This window comes from Hyla sarda, chromosome 3, assembly GCF_029499605.1.
Source record: "Hyla sarda isolate aHylSar1 chromosome 3, aHylSar1.hap1, whole genome shotgun sequence".
In the NCBI taxonomy this organism is placed as follows: domain Eukaryota; kingdom Metazoa; phylum Chordata; class Amphibia; order Anura; family Hylidae; genus Hyla; species Hyla sarda.
In genome coordinates, this window is record NC_079191.1 from 239327637 (window position 1) to 239348727 (window position 21091).

General features: G+C 43.6%; 1 protein-coding gene across 2 annotated transcripts in view; it reads right to left on the reverse strand.

Moving 5' to 3' along the window:
• WASF1 (WASP family member 1) overlaps nucleotides 1-11874 on the reverse strand; it is a 90093-nt gene extending 78219 nt beyond the window's left edge. The window contains exon 1 of one of the 2 annotated variants that reach the window (XM_056566313.1): nucleotides 11321-11874. The gene's annotated coding sequence lies outside the window, so the exon portion shown is untranslated. Of the gene's footprint in view, nucleotides 1-1702; nucleotides 1764-11320 lie in introns of those variants that run through there. The other variant, XM_056566314.1, reaches the window with a different exon arrangement.
• Nucleotides 11875-21091: the final 9217 nt, after the last annotated feature.

Genomic DNA, 21091 nt, shown 5'->3' on the forward strand with positions numbered 1-21091 from the left:
TTGTTAGCAGGATTTGGAATATGAAAACCGGTTGCTGCCATATCCCGGCCCGACCCATGCTATATTCCCTTCTGGCAACAAAAAGATAAAACTGAACCAAGTCACTAGCTGACCGCCCATCTAATTGGGGTACAGGGCTGGTCCAGTGGGGATAAGACAGCAGCTGGTTTTAAGATTTTCCTGGACGGATCTAGCTGCCGTATTCCCCCAACGTGATGTGAATACAGCATTAGAGTTCTGTTTTTAGTCCAGATACTTCGGTTGGAGAAAAAAGAAATAAAACACAACATACCACAGTTTATAATCAGGTAAAAAAAAAAAGTGACTGCAACTGAAGCAAACTGAGATGGCCTGATCACAAAAATTACCCACTGATATAAAAGCAAAACTGACAGGCTGTTAACCTGCATTAAACCCAATATATTGGGTTATATTTGTGCGGGTGAACAGCATTAAAATGAGGGGTCACTTACATGAATTGGTAAAGTATTGCCAGAGTTAGGTGTGTTCTTCCTTCTGTTTCTATTGCGCAGCTGTGCGCAATGGAGTCGGGGAGCTGTCTCGCCACACTACCCTGCCTCCTCAATATTCCCCTCCCCCAAAAAAGTATTCACTCTCACGTTGCTAGGACGTGAGAGCCTGCGCTCTGCTCTGAGCAGAGTTCAGGGACATGCAGGCTCTCACGTCCTAGCATATTCATGAGAGGGACAGGCGGGGAATATTGAGGAGCATGGTGATCCGGCTCCCTGCCTCGATTGTGCACAGCTTGTCCATTTAATAATCCCTCAGCATTAGAAAAAGTAACGTAGATTTAAAAGTTGGTCTTATCCACTTTTTCTATCACCTGTCTGGACCAATGTGTCATGTGATCCTCAATGTTTGCCTTTTTTTTTTTTTACCTTGGTACATAAAAGCATTTAATACCAGTTAACCTGAGTAAATAACCCCAGAGAAACTGTGCTCTCTCTCCCCTGAGCAGTGGCACCTACCAAGTACCTGCCAGAATAATATCAGCAGATAAAATTTACATTTCTATTTCTCAATGTTTTTAACTATTTTATAGAAGGTAACATGCATTTTAACTGGCAGCTAAACAACCACCCAATGTTATGCTTCCCTACAACTGAACAATACAAACTGCTTACAATTATAAAGGTGTGACAGAAATGTGTGGGAGGAGGGCACATAAAATACAGAAAACTACCGTGCCAATAAAAAGGACATCAAATTACTGCAGCGTTCATAATTTACAGGGAAAAATTCATCTTGACATGCCACTTTATGAAAGGCTGGATTCACACGGTCACATTAGGTGGGTTCACACACACAATTTGGGCAGGATTTGGCTTAAAATACTAACCCAAATAATATGTGTGAACTATGGAGTAGATTTATGAAAACTTGTGTAGAGGGGAATTGGTGCAGTTGCCTCTGAAAAATGAAACAAGTGTTCTGATGGGTTGCTAAGGGCAACTGCACCCCTTTCCCTCTGCGCAAGTTTTTTGTAGTGCTTAAATAGGATTGGGAAAGGTGTTCCTGCATTTGTGTTAAAGTATCAGAACCTGCCACGAAATATATTATGACCCACATCAGAAATTCAGATGGTGCAGTGTATCCTGTAAGTTGTGCTATGTTTCTAGAAATACGGCTATGTAAAAATGATGACAGAAATGTACTACAATATAATGGCTGGAATACCCACAAGGCATAGCTCCTGGCAGAACTATGACAGAAGGACACAATATTTTCGCCTCTGATTCCAGGTGGACACTGAATTTGGGGGGGGGAATTTATCAAAACCTGTGCAGAGGAAAAGTTGCCCGGTTGCCCATAGCAACCAATCAGCTCGCTTCTTTCATTTTGCAAAGGCCTTGTTAAAAATGAAAGAAGTGATCTGATTGGTTGCTATGGGCAACTTTTCCTCTGCACAGGTTTTGATAAATCTCCCCCCCCCACAGGTGAAGACAAAAATCACGCACAGTCAGCCGAGACCATATATAACAGATGAGAATCATGCATATAAATACATCCACTGATCTGCCAAATACTGTACATATATGCAAATATTCAGTTACTATCCAGATGCAGAAAGGAGTTGGTCACTGGCCCCAACCATGACTTGTCTCGGCCAATGCACAGGCGCTGGTCTATCCCGTTGCCTTGGAAGCAGACAGAAGACAGGCTCGGCTGAGGACCTGAAGGGACTTGAAGTTTTCCACCGGAGTACCCCTTTAATGACCCTGAAAAATGACTGAAAATATTGTTGCTGAGAGCAGGATGACCAAAGACCATCAGCAGACCAGATTAAGAACTTTTTACCAATTTAGAAAATATGACATTTTTCCCATTATGCCCACGTAGGAGATGTCAGCAAATTACTGTTGATTTGCTGCTGTGCAAATTAAAATGTTTTTCAGTGAAATGCTTTAAAAGGAAAACTCTGTTCCTTTTTCCTGATACTTGATGGTTGGCTTCCAAGGGCAACACGTTAGATTGGTTTCCAAGGTACAAATATTTGGAGAACAGGATTCATATAAAAGAGTAAAATATTCGGTGGGCAAATGGAATTATTAAAAGGGGTACTCCAGCGTGTGTGTTCATTTAGAAAAGGGTAAAAAAAAAAAATAATATTATATTTTTAATTTTATTTTATTTTTTTTCATATGCCCGGACTGTCTGAATTATAAATAAAAAATAAAAAAATTACACCTTTACTTAAAGGGGTTTTGCAGGAAAAAACTTTTTTTTATATCAACTGGCTCCAGAAAGTTAAACAGATTTGTAAATTACTTCTATTAAAAAATCTTAGTCCTTTCAATAATTATCAGCTGCTGAAGTTAAGTTGTTGTTTTCTGTCTGGCAACAGTGCTCTCTGCGGACATCTCTGCTTGTCTCGGGAACTGCACAGAGTAGAAGAGGTTTGCTATGGGGATTTGCTTCTAAACTGGGCGGTTCCCGAGACAGGTGTCATCAGAGAGCACAGAAAAGAACAACTCAACTTCATCAGCTCCTAAGTCCTGAAAGGATTAAGATTTTTTTAATAGAAGTAATTTACAAATCTGTTTAACTTTCTGGAGCCAGTTGATATATATATAAAAAAAAAAAAAAAAAAAAAGTTTTTTCCTGGATAACCCCTTTAAATCCTGTGCTCCTTGGTGCACCTCGGGGATTCTCTACATTTGTACCGGCAGCTGATGCTTCAGAGAGTTGCTCTGTTCTTCCTTCTGGTGCCGGGGCTCAATAAGTCACATTGACTGCCACCCATCATTAGACTGGGGTTCCTGAGTGCCCCTGATTGAACGGAATAGCCATTCAAAATCTATGGGACAGCTGGGCACTGTAGCGCACTATATGAAAGCAGTGGTTTCATACTACAGTATATAAGTTGTTGGTGTGAACAACAATACAAAAGAGAGAAATCTGTCAAAACCAATAACTCATGATCCCTAAATAAAAGCTCTTAGAGCAAGCTGCAGCAAGTCGGGCTAAAGATAAAAAGACATTTGTGACAAACTGGTTTCTGTGAGAACAGGGAACTTTTCATTGGCAATTTTTTTCTTTTAAATGCTCCAGTATCCAAATATTGCTTTCACTTGCCTTCTATGGCATCACCTGTTGTTCTTTTGAATCCCTATCAGAACTTAAAAATTGTGTGAGAGCTGGTGGCGACACTTTCTCAGTAACTCAGTCCCATAGTCCAATCCTCAAGGACACAGGTGACACATGATTCCTGCTATTGTGCAGGCCAGACAATGAGAATCGGTGCATAAAGAGAAGCATCTTCTCTCCAACACCTGACACATTATCTGGGCGTTCTGTAAAGGAATCCACCACAAATGTGGGGGGGGGGGGGGGGGGGTTGCACAACAAGTATCTAAAAAATTGACCCGGCTGTCAAATAAAATCAGAGCCACTTACTGGTTTAATCGGTCAATTTAGTTATAGAGTTATAATAATACTATAAACATAAATATAAGCATTAAGATTTTTTGATTTTCTCTACATAGAAAATAATTGTATTGCAGTCACAATTCTCCATTACTTCCTGGTCCGGTGACTCGTAGACGAGATAAGCTCAAGAGTACAATTCCCGGATTGAGAACTGGAATCGGAAGGCTTGCGTTTCAAGAAAAAGTAGTTGACAGTATCCAAAACAAAAACCAAACACTGTTTTATCAAAGGGGTCAAAGATTCTACTAATAAAGTCCAAAGCTAATATACATCAGCATCTACTATGCATGTAGAGCCACTCCATATGGAGACACTAAAGCCTCTGCGCCATATTTAAAACACATGCAGATGCTATGTAATTACTCTTTAGATTTAATTCAGCATGTGTCAAAAAAGTGCAGCAAGTCTATAAAACATGTGAAAAACTTTCTAGACAAGGAGTCCGGCAAACAACACCAAGTCAGACCAAGTACAAGGTAGAATTACACATAAGGCATTTTCATCATTTTTGCGTTACATTTCAACATGTAAGGTGATCTGCCAACTTTTGGAACTGGCACCATAAAACGCCAGCCAAATATGTGCATATGACACTTTGTAATGAAACTATGTGCCATTTCTATGCAGGTGTCCCACAATCAGTACTCTAATCTCCCAGACTTTTCTTGTGCCACACCAGTTCTCTATAATATAATGCCCTGGAGAATCAGATTATTTCCCAAAATTTTTGTGCCCTCAAAACTTTTTAAAGTTGTTCTCTGGCCTCCTTGTGACATCCTGTCCATGCAAGAAATGGCTAATATGCCAGTCACTAACTGCAGCAGTGATCCATTGAGCCAGGAACAGGAGTGGGCAGTTCCTTCATGGACAAGACATTATAGGACCAGACACTGTCAGAACAGCAGCATTGGGGGCAGGTATTTCTTTTTTTACAATACAAATAGAGAAACATGGCCACACATCCACCATTTGTATTTTGATCTACTTGCTTCTCAGCAGAATTTAAAAAACTAACAGGTTGTTAGTATACATTTTGATCAAAAAGTACAAGCCCACTCGCCACGTCAAGGCCACCTAGTCAGAGTGGGTCCCTAACCTAAAACTGGCATAGCGCAGGGTGGCGACCACTGCCTCCTAGGCACCATGCCCACAGGGGGAACAACCCAGTGGCCAGGCAGCCCCACCCCACAGACAAACCATCACAGAAACAATGGCCGCCACAGAGAACCACACTAGTGTGAACACTTAACATGTGCTCCCTACCAGAGGGCTGGGAGAATGTAAGGAGGAAACCCTTATGCAGTCTACTGCTAATTAAAAATGCCGGGGCCGAATGGATGGAGTGGAGTGCTGGCCATGGAAGAAGGGAGAGACTACAAATATACAACACAGTTGTAGGAGACTGCATAAGGGTTTCCTCCTTACATTCTCCCAGCCCTCTGGTAGGGAGCACATGGTAGGTTTCATACTGGTGTGGTTCTCTGTGGTGGCCATTGTTTCTGTGGGGTGGTGCGGTCCAAAGCCAGGGGCTTGGTCGGGCAGCAGTGGGGCTGCCTGGCCACTGGGTTGTTCCCCCTTTGGTCATGGTGTCTTGGAGGCGGTGGTTGCCACCCGGCGCTACTCCAGTGTTAGGTTAGGGACCCACTCTAACGAGGTGGCCTTGACGTGGCAAGTGGGCTTGTACTTTTTGATCAAAATGTATACTAACAACCTGTTAGGTTTTTTAAATTATGCTGAGAAGCAAGTAGATCAAAATACAAATTGTGGATGTGCGGCTCTGTTTCTCTATTTGTGTTGAGTATTTTTTTTTACTTTTAGACTCATTTATAACAAAAAAAATTGCACTCAGAATACACCTTTAATTAGGCCTATGCCATTCCCTGATGAGTCTCTCTTCCTATTATCAACCCTCGATTTAATTCAGCAGTGTCTTCTTCCACTGTGTATTTGAGTGCTAGGGGGAGATTTATCAAAACCTGTGTAGCGGAAGAATGGTGCAGTTGCCCTTGGCAACCAATCAGATCGCTTCTTTCATTTTTCACAGGCCTCTTTAAAAATGAGAGAAGCAAGCTGACTGGTTGTCTTGGGCAACTACACCATTTTTCCTCTGCACAGTTTTAGATAAATCTCCCCCTAAGTGTCTATTAATACTCTGACAGACTTTGCTAGCACAGAAATACGCAGCGTCAAAATGCAGCGTGCATGCGTTACGTAAAGCATATTGTTAGTTATTTATCTGTAACTAGATATCGCCTACCGGGCACCTCATTCTGAGATTTAGGACATGTGCCAAAGGAGAAACAACGATAAAGCGGTAATATGTCAAATCAAAAATAACAGGAAAACGGGGGAGATTTATCAAAACCTGTGCAGAGGAAGAGTGGTGCAGTTGCCCATAGCAACCAACCAGATTGCTTCTTTCATTTTCCACAGGCCTCTAAAGAGGCCTGTGGAAAATGAAAGAAGCAATCTGATTGGTTGCTATGGGCAACTGCCCCACTCTTCCTCTGCACAGGTTTTGATAAATCTCCCCCAATATCCTTTTTCATATAAGACTTCTTCACACAACCATCAAATCAGCCCTCAAAAGATAACAACATTTTCACTTCTTCCTTTCATTTCTTCCTCTATTTATACAAGTTGGCTCTTCAGAGAGTTTAATCCATTCAGGGTGAGAGTAATTTACTGGGTAAATGTTTAAGCCGCAATCTTATCTCCTCAGAAATTGTCTGAGGTACCAGTGACCTGAGCAATGACTTAGATAAAAGAGAAATCCCAGCATTCAACAGTCTGGAACAGCAAAATGAAAGGCAAACAGGTGGAGACACACAAACTAAACATGATCACAGGCTAGGGACTATTTTTAGACGGCAGTATTTAGCAGAACTAGATCTAGTAGACTGGCCTGCAGATCTTAACTTGTCTGTCCAGAATGAATGTTGATCTTCTCCACACGACATGTCAAACAAATTACTGTGACAGTCAACAAACAAGACAAATAAACTCATGCAAATACCATCCCTGTCAAAAGTTGTCCCTGAACGGGAGGGCTGTTGGCCCCAACTGTGCAGGGAACGGAGCGAACACATTCATGTGAGGAGAGCTGTGCTGCAGTCCCTCCGCATGGTGGATGGTAGAAACCGCAACGGGGCCAAAGCGGAATTTCTGCAGCAGAAAGTCAGCAAGTGGATTATGTTGCTGTCCACTGACTTCAATGGGTACCGACATAATCAACATTGCAGATTTTTTCGCTACAGAAATTCTGCTTGCGGAATTAGGCAGCCGAAACTCTGCAAGCGAAATTTTAGCAGTGAGCAACTTGCAGTGGATTAGTTACATGTGAACCTACCCTAAAGCAGTGGAGCAGCCTCTACATAATCACGGAGGGCGCGGATAGAGATTTCTATTTGTTGTGCAGTTGAATGCGATCTTTAGCTCCCTGTCAGCCGCTACAATCAGAGCAATCTACAGAAATGATCTTTTCGGATGAAAAACCATTCTGACTGAAAATATTCCATAGTGTATAGATTAGGGCTGGGTTGTATACCCGTTCATACCAAATACCACATTTTTTTTCCTGCACGATATGAATTTTAACCCATACCGCAATACCGGTTTGGCCCCTCCCCCTCGGGAATGAATGAATTATCAGCCGCAGCACGCCGTCCCCACATCGGGGAACTAATCATTTGTGACACGCGAGCGCTGTTCTGCCTCCCAATTAATTATTAGCCCAGCGTTGCTCTGTCCCCATCGGGGTACTAATCACATATGTCACCCGCAAGCACTGCCCTCCGCGTCCTCCTGTTTGTTGTGGCCGCCGGCGCTGACACTCTATAGCAGTGGTCTTCGACCTCCAGATGTTGCAAAACTATAACTCCCAGCATGCCCGGACAGCCGTTGGAGGTCCGCAGGTTGAATACCACTGCTCTTTATCGTATGCCCGGGCTGCAAAAGGTAAACAAAATAAACTTTAATTCGCCTTCCCCATCGGTCCGGACCAGCTTCCTAGTGAATGGAACGTCGGACAACCGTCAGCCTATCAACCGGCCGCAGCAATGTACAGTGGTGGAAAAAAAAAAGTATTTTGTCAGCTACCGATTGTGCACGTTCTCCCACTTAAAATGATGAGAGGCCTGTCATTTTCATCATAGGTATACCTCAACTATGAGAGACATAATGAGAGAGAAAAAATCCATAAGGGCACGTTCCCACATGGCGTATACGCAGTGTATTTGATGCTGCGCAAATTTTACGGCAGCAGCGGGAAATATGCTGCGTATTCCTTGCTCACCATACACACAGGGCTTTCCTGCGGCAGCCCTATGTGTGCAGTTAGTTTTGGATGCGGAGCTGCGCGTCACAGTCACGCCGGCACACGGCCCCACCTCTAAAACTCACTAGACGCATAGGACTGCCGCCGGAAAGCCCTGTGTGTATAGTGAGCAAGGAATATGCAGCGTATTTCCCGATGCTGCCGTAAATTTTGCGCAGCCTCAAATACGCTGTGTATACGCCGTGTGGGAACGCACCCTAAAATCACATTGTCTGATTATTAAAGAATTTATTTGCAAATTATGGTGGAAATATAGGGGAGATTTATCAAAACCTGTCCAGAGGAAAAGTTGCCCAGTTGTCCATAGCAACCAATCAGATGGCTTCTTTAATTTTTCAGAGGCCTTTTCAAAAATAAAAGAAGCAATCTGATTGGTTGCTATGGGCAACTTTTCCTCTGGACAGGTTATGATAAATCTCCCCCAGTGACTACAGTTGGCTTATTTTTGCCCTGTATCCGGTTTTCTGGCTGGACTGAAAACCGTGGTATGCTGCGGTTTTCAGTCCGGCCAGTAAACCAGATACAGGGCAAAAATGAGCCGCACAGAGTCACTATCTGGGATACGGGAGCGCCCGGTTTTCCCATCCCCCAGCCGGATCCGGTCCGCGTATGGAGAAGACTTAGTGTGAATGGAGCCTAAGATATGAATGCTGAACTGTGATTGGTTGCAATTACAGTTTTCGATTATCTCCTTTTATTGGGGGGGGGGGGGGGGGGGGGAGGACGCAAAACCTATTGAATACACCGGAAACGTAACGATTGGCCCTTTTTAGCCCCATTTTTTTATTTTTATTTTTTTTTGCTCTTTCGGCTAATAGGAAAGCAAAGGGCACCATGGGCTGATGATAGAGCTCATGGGAACACTTCCCTTGTTATGTCTATGTACCTAAAATACTCTCATAACAGGATATACACATTCAGGGCTACTTGTACTGATCTTAGAATGTATATTACTATATATGTATGGTTTTATGTTCTTAAGATATATAGGTTATAAATAAGAACACCACTACAGAATAGCGTGCAGCATGAGGTAAAAGAGCTACGGAGGAGCAGGTAACATGGCACAGCGCCCATATTCAGTTCTCATACGACACTTGTCAGATCTTCACATCTCAGATATACGGAATGAATATATGTAACCGATGCAAGAGGAATAAGCGCTATAGGACGTACAGAACAGTGTCGCTACAAAAAGGAGTCAATAAATACTATGGGGGAGATTTATCAAAACCTGTGCAAAGGAAAAGTTGCCCATAGCAACCAATCAGATTGCTTCTTTCATTTTGCAGAGGCCTTGTTTAAAATGAAAGAAGCGATCTGATTGGTTGCTATGGGCACCAGTCTGCGACACGATGCAACATTTTTTCCTGACGGACCCGATGTGGATTCTCCCAAACCCGAAAAAGGGGCGTAACCTGACATTTCTGGGCTTTCCCACGTATTTATAAAGGTTTCCAACCCGAATTTGTTGAATTGTTGTGGATTTTTTCCCGACAGCTCAGAGGAGTTGGAAACCAAAACCAACAAAACGCACGTGCGACAAACAGGATGCGACATAATAATAAATACCAGGGGAAAAAAGCAGTCGGGTAAGAAAGCAACATAGACTTACAACCCGATTTTCTAAGTAAATGAGGGGCATAGTATAGCATAGTAATGCTTGACGGCCAATTGACGGTAGGTATATAGTGACCCCCCCTCTAGTCCTGAGTGTTCAGTCATACATGCTAATGGTAGACGCACTTCACAATTGTCATGCAAAGGAATTCTTCATGGGGTCGCTGACATCTCCACACTAATCCTGACCCTGTGTACTGAAGCAGAGGAGAAAAGGACAGAGCCGCAGACATTACCATGATACTTTGCATCTAGTCTCTCAATTGTGAAGGGGGACAATGTGGGCCTGTGCTGTCACTGTGTCAAGTGTCCGTTATGACATAAATGATCATGGCTTCCTGGTCCCTTTACGTGCAGGGCCTATACAACAGGTACTAGAGCAAGATTCTTCCATCTTGTCACTGGCATCTCCAGCCCAATCCTGAGGAATCCACTAACAATGCACAGGACACCAGCGCCAGCCATCCCCTCCTCTTCCAGGAAGAATGGGCAGGTGGGGGTGGGTGAGAGGAAGACTATTGGATTGCTTCCCTCAGATCCCAATGAGAAGTCTATGACACAGCGATATTTATATGCTGGGCACACACCTTGCCCAAGCACACATGTACACAGGCATATGCCAGCTGTAGGTGAACACCAGATCCCCTGCCACCTATCACTTACTGATCTGCTTATGACAAGTTAGAATAACCATTGCATTAAGTTATTGAATTATATTCCTTTTGGTCAGGGCTATGGGATCACTAACATACGTAAATGTCTTATAGGTACCATTACACTGAATGATTTCCCTACAGCAGCGGTCTTCAAACTGTGGCCCTCCAGATGTTGCAAAACTACAATTCCCAGAATGCCCGGACAGCCGTTGGCTGTCCGGGCATTCTGGGAATTGTAGTTTTGCAACATCTGGAGGGCCACAGTTTAAAGACCACTGCCCTACAGGGATCCATTACATCAAGAGCCATAGGACCAACAGTGCAGTACTAAGAGCCATCACCCATACCAAACAGCACACAGGTACCAAATACCAACATCATACAAGTGCCTGGCACACATGGGGCACCTAGGAATGCCATCTCATTACATGGTGCACTAGAAGAATGCAAATGACTGCTTATATAATCATCCAAGCATATAGACCTGATAAAACCATCCTAGGAAATACATTAGAATCCGGGTGATGATAGATATATACAGTGTATATATATATGTATAGCGGTGATGCCATGATGGATGATGCCATAGGAATGTAAATGATCCCAGATAATATGCCAGCCACAGCCATGTTCCTAGGGATATTCCTTGCACTTGGCAGCGGCCTGATCATTCATTCAGCAGCGCCTGCCTCTATGCGGTGCCGCACACATCCCCGGTCACATTCACACACAGCCGCTGCGATCATAGGGCTGATACCTGCGGGCAGGAAAGAGGTCGGGAGCGGGTACGAGGCTGCTCGCTCAACGGGCGCTGCTCATCCTCCTCCGCTCCTGGGATAGAGCTCCTCCGGGGGGTCACGTGGACCGGCTTACCAGCTGCGCCCCATCTCTGCCCCCGTTGTCACGGATCGTCCACGATGATCAAGGACAACAAACAACGAGAGGTGGAGGCTGTGCCCTGCAGCAGAGCCAGCAGACTGTGCGGGGAGGGAGGGAAGGAAGGCGGGGACAGGTCAGCAGCGGGAGAAGGAGAGGCAGGACGATGGCCGGCACACGGCTCCGCTCCTTATTCTGATCAGATGGCGGGGGCTCTGTGCTGCCGCTGGGGGGACGTGGGCAGAGCGGGGCGGAGGATGTGTCTTCTCTTATCCGTCCACCCCTCCTGGCACGGGATGGTGCAGTCCATCAATCCGCAGTTCACTCCGATACCTTCCCTCTCCTCCTGTGCAGGTTACCGGGCCCGTCATCACGTGCGGCAGTGTGAGGGGGAGACGGCGGGCACACATGATACTGCCTACCTGAAGCCTGGCTCTGTCATGAAGGATTAACCTCTGAAGACCTGGCTTGTAAAGGGTCACTGTTATATGTCCAAACTGTGTGTAAGGATTCATTTGAAAAGAAAAGCGAATATAGTAAACATTTAACCCCTTAAAGACCACAGTTTTTTTCATTTTTGCACTTTCGTGTTTTGCACCTCACCTTATAAAAATCATAACGCTTTCTGTTTTGCACCCACAGACCCATATCAGAGCTTGTTTTAACGCCACCAATTGTACTTTGTAATGACACCAATCATTTCACCACAAAATTTAAGGCGAAACAAGAAAAAAAATATTTGTGGGGCAAAATTGGAAACAAAAACCCCATTTTGTAACTTTTGGGGGCTTCCGATTCTATGCAGTGCACTTTTTTGGTAAAAATGACACCTTATCTTTATTCTTTAGGTTCATATGATTAGGGTGCATGCACACCATGTTTTTGCTATACAGTTCCCATATACGGTTTCAAGTTAAAAACCAAAGAAAACCGTATGCATTGACTTAACATTGTACACAGTATGTCAAACGCATCATCCGGTTTAGTCCGTTTTGCGTCTTATACGGTTGTGTCCGGTTTTTTACCCGTACCCAAAACCGTAGTCTACCACGTTTCTTGGTCCGGGTGAAAAACTGTATTAACCCCTTAAGGACCGGGGTTTTTTCCGTTTTTGCATTTTCGTTTTTTGCTCCTTGCTTTTAAAAAATCATAACTCTTTCAATTCTGCACCTAAAAATCCATATGATTGCTTATTTTTTGCGCCACCAATTCTACTTAGTAATGACGTCAGTCATTTTACCCAAAAATCTACGGTGAAATGGAAAAAAAATTATCGTGCGACAAAATTGAAAAAAAAAACGCAGTTTTGTAACTTTTGGGGGATTCCGTTTCTACGTAGTAAATTTTTCGGTAAAATTACACATTATCATTATTCTGTAGGTCCATACGGTTAAAATGATACCCTACTTATATAGGTTTGATTTTGTCGTACTTCTGGAAAAAATCATAACTACATGCAGGAAAATTAATACGTTTAAAATTGTCATCTTCTGACCCCTATAACTTTTTTATTTTTCCGTGTATGGGGCGGTATGAGGGCTAATTTTTTGCGCCGTGATCTGAAGTTTTTAACGGTACCATTTTTGCATTGATAGGACTTATTGATCGCTTTTTATTCATTTTTAAATGATATAAAAAGTGACCAAAAATGCACTATTTTGGACTTTGGAATTTTTTTGCGCGCACGCCATTGACCGTGCGGTTTAATTAACAATATATTTTTATAATTCGGACATTTCCGCACGTGGTGATACCATATATTTTTATTTTTATTTACACTGTGGTTTTTTTTTTATGGGAAAAGGGGGGTGATTCAAACTTTTAATAGGGGAGGGGTTAAATGATATTCAGTCACTTTTTTTTTTTCACTTTTTTTTTTGCAGTGTTATAGGTCCCATAGGGACCTATAACACTGCACACACTGATCTTCATCATTGATCACTGGTTTCTCATAGGAAACCAGTGATCGATGATTCTGCCGCATGACTGCTCATGCCTGGATCTCAGGCACTGAGCAGTCATTCGGCGATCGGACAGCGAGGAGGCAGGTAGTCCTGCCGCTGTCCTGTAAGCTGTTCGGGATGCCGCGATTTCGCCGCGGCTATCCCGAACAGCCCACTGAGTTAACCAGCAACTTTCGCTTTTAGCCGCGTGGCTCAGCTCTGAGCGCGTGGCTAAAGGGTTAATAGCGTGCAGCGCCGCGATTGGCGCTGCGCGCTATTAGCGGCGGGTCCCGGCTTCACTATGACGCCAGGCCCGCCGTGATTTGATGCGGGGTTACTGTGTAAGCCCGCGTTATATCACCGGAGCAGGACCAAGGACGTACCTTGGTCCTTAAGGGGTTAAACCGTATACGTTTTTTTTTAACATGGGAGTCAATGGGAACCATACAGAACTGTATGTGCGGACAGTTCCATGCGGTTTTCACCATCCGGTTTTTGACTTTGCACAGTTTTTTTCTTGGAATTTCAATCAAACAAGTGAAACTTTATTCAAAATGGAATGAAAAGTTAAAAACGTATAATTTTTTTTTTTTTTTTTTAACGGATGAGACCAGACATCATTTTTCAAACCGTATACGGTTTTCAACCGTATATGGGTTAAAATGTCTACACACGTTTTGATACAGTTTAGTCAGGTTTTGAGGAATCTATTTTTCATCCAAAAACCTGATACAGGAACTGTATTGCAAAAACGTGGTGTTCTTGCGCCCTTAGGCTGAATTCACACCACGTTTTTTACTTATGGTTCCGTATACGGCTGGGGGGCAATCGCGGCGCCTGCACTCAGCCGTATTCGGGAACCGTATTTAATGCATGTCTATGAGCCGACCGGAGTGAACCGCAGCCTCTGGTCGGCTGCGTTTTTGGCCGTATGCGGTTTCCCGACCGCAGGCAAAAACGTGGTCGACAGCGTTTTTGCCTACGGTCAGGAAACCGCATACGGCCAAAAACGCAGCCGACCGGAGGCTGCGGTTCACTCCGGTCGGCTCATAGACATGCATTAAATACGCTTCCCGAATATGGCTGAGTGCGGGCGCCGCGATTCCCCGCCGCCCCCCCTCCCCCCAGCCGTATACGGAACCGTAAGTACAAAACGTGGTGTGAACCCAGCCTTACAAGGATACCCAATTTATGTAGGTTTTATTTTACCTAAAAATTTAAAATTATAACTACATGCACCAAAATTAGAATTAGTTTAGAACTGTCATCTTCTGACCCCTATAACTTTTTTATTTTTCCATATACGGGGCTATATGAGGGCTCATTTTTTGTGCCGTGATCTGAAGATTTTATCGGTACCATTTTTGTTTTGATGGGACTTTTTGATATTTTTTTATACAAATATATACAAAGTGACCAAAAATATGAAATTGTGGACTTTGGATTTTTTTTTCTACGTGCACGCCATTGACCTGCGGTTTAATTAACATTATATTTTTATAGTTGGGACATTTACGCACGCGTCGCTACCACATATGTTTATTTTTATTTTTTGTTTACGTATATTAGTTTTTTTTATGGGAAAAAGGGTGATTCAAACTTTTATTATTGAAGGGATTAAATCACATTTATTAACTTTTTAGATTGCATACACTGATCAATGCTATGCCATAGCATAGTCAGTGTTATCAGTGCTCTACTGCTCCAGCCTGCATGGCAGGCTTGGAGCAATAGAACACCAATCGGACGGCGAGGAGGCAGGTTACCACCCTCCCACCGTCCCCTCAGCTGATCGAGATGCCGCGATTTCACCGCTGAGGTCCCGAACAGCCCGCTGAGCTAACCGTCAAGTGTATTTTCCCGTTTTAAACGCCGCAATCAACTTTTATCGCGGCATCTAAAGGGTTAATACCAGACATCAGCCCAATCAACGACGTCTGGTATAAGCCGCGGGTCCTGGTTGCTGATAGCAACCAGGACCCACCAGGTATGAAGCGCAATCAGCTCCTGACGGGAACCGGCAATGGACATAAATATATATTGTCGTTAAAGGGTTAATATATATTAAAAAATATATATATCTTTCTCCACTTATCTCCACCCACTAAACCTTCTTTCACTCAACTCCCAGCTCTATTCTGTCCAAGCGCTGTCAATAGGACAGTGCACATATCTACTAGAACGTAGTCACAGGGCTTTGGCAGATTTGCCAGAAGATTGAACATATGCAGTCTTCTATCGGAGTCAAATTCATATAGGAAATTACATAACAGAACTTCCAACATGTGAATTGTGCAGCAAAATCCCATTAAAATCAATGGGAAGCCGCTGCTAGCAATAACCACCAAGAATTTCCTTGTGGAATTTTCCTTAGTGTGAATGGGGCCTTAGGGTGCATATAAAGACATAGAAGAGTAGGATATCCTTTTCTGTGTGTAGTGAATGGGCAGAGACGGGATAACAACACTCAGGGCCCCCAGACCAAATAAAGCAAGGGCCCCCTTTAAGACTTCGCTCCCAGCCACACCTCTGTCATGCCCTTATCCCACCCAAATCCCTCTTCATGCCCCACCCTTACACACACACACAATAAAAAGATATATATATAAAACACGTTAACGTAGGTAAGATAACTTTTTCATGACCAATGATACAGGTATTCAAGGAGGAAATATATAACACCACACAATAACAGGACAATACCGCTATAATGTACTGAATAAAAACACTATACACAAACCAGTATTCCCCCATACAGGGCCCATATATATAGTGGTAGATACCAGCTGTACACAGGGTCTGCAAACCATATAAGTGATTATATACTTTCACCATATAGAGTTGAAACCAGCTGTATACTGTATCTTTATACTATATAGGTGATTATATACAGAGCTATATAGTGGTAGATACCAGCTGTACAAAGAATCTGTATACCATATAACTGATTAAATACAGGATCATATAAAGGTATATACCAGCTGTGTGCAGCATCTGTATACCATATAAGTGATAACATGCAGTAACAATATAGAGGTAGATACCAGCTGTACATAGGATCTGTATACCATAGAAGTGATTACATGCAGTAACAATATAGAGGTAGATACCAGCTGTACACAGATTTGTATACCATATAAGTGATTATATAAAGGCATAGACCAGCTGTGCACAGGATCTGTATAACATGTGTGATTACATACAGTGACACTATAGAATTAGATACCAGCTGCACATAGGATCTGTATACCATATAGATGATTATATGCAGGACATATAGAAGTAGGTACCATCTGTATACAGTATCTGTATACCATATAACTGATTATATGCAGGACCATATGGCAACAGATATCAACTGTACACATGATCACTATACCACATAACTGATTATATACAGAGCCATATAGTGGTAGATACCAGCTGTACACAGAATCTGTATACGGTATATAGTCATGGCCGTAAATGTTGGCACCCCTGAAATTTTTCAAGAAAATGAAATACCGTATTTATCGGCGTATAACACGCACTTTTTAGGCTAAAATTTTTAGCCTAAAGTCTGTGTGCGTGTTATACGCCGATACACCCCCAGGAAAGGCAGGGGGAGAGAGGCCGTCGCTGCCCGCTTCTCTCCCCCTGCCTTTCCTGGGGTCTAGAGCGCTGCTGTCGGCCCTTTTCACCCCCTGGTTATCGGCGCCGCTGCCCGTTCTGTCCCCCTGACTATCGGTGCCGGCGCCGATAGCCAGGGAGAGAGAAGCGGCGCCGACAGCCAGGGGGAGAGAAGGGGCAGCGGCACCCATTGCCGGCGCCGCTGCCCCGTTGCCTCCCCCCATCCCCGGTGGCATAATTACCTGAGTCCGGTCCGCGCTGCTCCGCTGCTCCAGGCCTCCGTCGTGCGTCCCCGGCGTCATTGCTATGCACGGCGCATGACGTCAGAGCGCCGCGCCGTTCAGCTGCTGCCCCTTCTCTCCCCCTGGCTGTCGGCGCCGCTTCTCTCTCCCTGGCTATCGGCGCCGGCAATGGGGGGCCGGCACCGATAGTCAGGGGGACAGAACGGGCAGCGGCGCCGATAACCAGGGGGTGAAAAGGGCCGACAGCAGCGCTCTAGACCCCAGGAAAGGCAGGGGGAGAGAAGCGGGCAGCGACGGCCTCTCTCCCCCTGCCTTTCCTGGGGGTATATCGGGGTATACACGCGCACACACGCACCCTCATTTTTTCATGGATATTTGAGTAAAAAACTTTTTTTACCCAAATATCCGTGGTAAAATGAGGGTGCGTGTTATAGGCCGGTGCGTGGTATACCCCGATAAATACGGTATTTCTCACAGAAAAGGATTGCAGTAACACATGTTTTGCTATACCCATGTTTATTCCCTTTGTGTGTATTGGAACTAAACCAAAAAAGGGAGGGGAAAAAAAGCAAATTGGACATAATGGCCCTCATTTACTAAGAGTGGAGTGTAGGTTTCATTGTGGGTTTTAATTCCCTACAATTTATTTTCCACGGTATTTACTAAGGTTTCCCTACATTTTCCACTTTTCCTACACTTTGCTTTTTTTACACACGCCCTGATCTGTAGGGTTTTGCCCAGCTCAAATCCACCACATTTTATGTGGAAAACTCAGTAAATATTTTGGGGTTTTGTGACAATGTTGGGAACACGCCCCTTTTCCCGATGGTCACGCCCCTTTTTCGGGTTTTCTCAGCAAAATGGAGAGTTAGTCGGGGTTTTTTAAAAAAATTATGGCGCAAAATCTGGTGCAGACAGAATTTCTGTCGCAATGCGACAAAATCTGGCGCACAGCCCGACAAAACATGTCGGGTTTGCAAAAGTAAATGAGGTCTAATGTCACACCAAACTCCAAAAATGGGCTGGATAAAATGATTGGCACCCTTTCAAAATTGTGGAAAAATAAGATTGTTTCAAGCATGTGATTTAACATCAGTGTTGAGGGATAGCCAATGTCATTATATACTTCTACCACAGTAGTGCACCCATATTCCTGTATTGTATTATTCTAATTGTTACACATCCACACCGTCTATCTGGTGTAGGATTTCTATTGTGGCACTTCTAGTCCGCTGCAAGCATCCTCCATTGTATGCATTTTTATGCTCGGGATCGCCCCTAGCAACGGACTACAAGGGCAGGATCTGCTCCACCAGTATAAATGCACAACCGCATTTGGGGTTGAGCACCTACAGCCATTTGAGACCACGTGTTTTGTTGTTTGTTTAAATTTTATACTTGGAGGTGTTTAAACTCCATATGTAATGCACCTTGAATATCTTCCAGGCAGCAATAGGGTAGCACCTGTTAGGCCATGCACCTATATAGCCAACTTAGGTGGGGCTTGCAGCCTGCCTCTCTCCTCCCATTGTATGTGTGCTCAGCCACGCTGGAGGGTACCTGGGAGGACGTTGTGAGTCGACCGAATGCTGCCCCCGCGCCATTTGAGAAACCTTGGCGTTGGTGTGCGGGCTCTGGTATGTCCTTCATATAAGGATATACTGGCAAATGTCTAAATTTTAACATCAGTGTTGAGGGATAGCCAATGTCATTGTATACATCTACCACAGTAGTGCACCCATATTCCTGTATTGTATTAAGCATGTGATGCTCCTTTAAACTCACCCGGGGCAAGTAACAGGTGTGGGCAATATAAAAATCACACCTGAAAGCAGATAAAAAGGAGAGAAGTTCACTTAGTCTTTGCATTGTGTGTCTGTATGTGCCACACTAAGCATGGACAACAGAAAGAGGAGAAGAGAACTGTCTCGGGACTTGAGAACCAAAATTGTGCAAAAATATCAACAATCTCAAGGTTACAACTCCATCTCCAGAGATCTAGATTTGCCTTTGTCACAGTGCGCAACATTATCAAGAAGTTTGCAAACCATGGCACTGTAGCTAATCTCCCTGGGCATAGATGGAAGAGAAAAATTGATGAATTGTGTCAACGCAGGATAGTCCGGATGGTGGATAAGCAGCCCCAAACAAGTTCCAAAGATATTCAAGCTGTCTTGCAGGCTCAGGGAGTATTAGTATCAGCGTGAACTAAACGTCGACATTTAAATGAAATGCTATGGCAGGAGACCCATGAGGACCCCACTGCTGACACAGAGACATAAAAAAAAGCAAGACTACATTTTGCCAAAATAAATTTGAGTAAGCCAAAATCCTTCCGGGAAAATGTCTTGTGAACAGATGAGACCAAGATAGAGCTTTTTGGTAAAGCACATCATTCTATTGTTTACTGAAATAGGAATGAGACATACAAAGAAAAGAACACTACCTACAGTGAAATATGGTGGAGATTCAATGATGTTCTGCGGGTTGTTTTGCTGCCTCTGCCACTGGGTGCCTTGAATGTGTGCAAGGCATCATGAAATCTGAGGATTACCAACAGATTTTGGGTCGCACTGTACAGCCTAGTGTCAAAAAGCTGGGTTTGCTTCCGAGATATTGGCTTCCAGCAGGACAATGATCCCAAACATACGTAAAAAAGCACCCAAAAATGAATGGCAACAAAGTGCTGTAGCGTTCTGAAGTGGCCAGCAGTGTCCAGATCTAAATCCCATTGAACACCTGTGGAGATCTTTAAATTGCTGTTGGGAAAAGGCACCCTTCCAATAAGAGAGACCTGGAGCGGTTTGCAAAGGAAGAGTGGTCCAATATTCCGGCTGCGAGGTGTAAGAAGCTTATTGATGAGCGACTGATTTCAGTTATTCTTTCCAAAGCGTGTGCAACCAAATATTAAGTTAAGGGTGCCAATAATTTTGTCCAGACCATTTTTTTGAGTTTGGTGTGACATTATGTCCAATTTGCTTTTTTCCTCCCATTTTTTGCTTAGTTCCAATACACACAAAGGGAATAAACATGTGTATAGCAAAACATGTGTTACTGCAATCCTTTTCTGTGAGAAATACTTAATTTTCTTGAAAAATTTCAGGGGTGCCAACATTTACGGCCATGACTGTATCTGATTAAATACAGGATCATATAAAGGTATATACTTTCACCATATAGAGTTGAAACTAGCTGTATACTGTATCTTTATACTATATAGGTGATTATATACAGAGCTATATAGTGGTAGATACCAGCTGTACAAAGAATCTGTATACCATATAACTGATTAAATACAGGATCATATAAAGGTATATACCAGCTGTGTGCAGGATCTGTATACCATATAAGTGATTACATGCAATAACAATATAGAGGTAGATACCAGCTGCACATAGGATCTGTATACCATATAAGTGATTATATACAGTGCATACAGAGGAAGATACCAGCTGTACACATTATCTGTATACCATATAAGTGATTATATACAGAGCGTACAGAGATAGGTACCAGCTGTACACAGATCTGTATACCATATTAGTGATTATATAAAGAAAACAATATAAAGGCATAGACCAGCTGTGCACTGTATCTGTATACCATATAAGGGATTATATGCAGGACCATATACCGTTTTTCTCCGAAAATAAGACCGGGTCTTATATTTAATTTCAGTCACAAAAAACACACTAGGGCTTATTTTCAGGGTAGGGCTTATTTATTTACGGTATGTACCTTGAACAACATGGGGGCTGTAGCAGTGTGGAGGATGGGGGGCTGTAGCAGTGTAGAGGATGGGGGGCTGTAGCAGTGTGGAGGATGGGGGGCTGTAGCAGTGTGGAGGATGCCGCACCC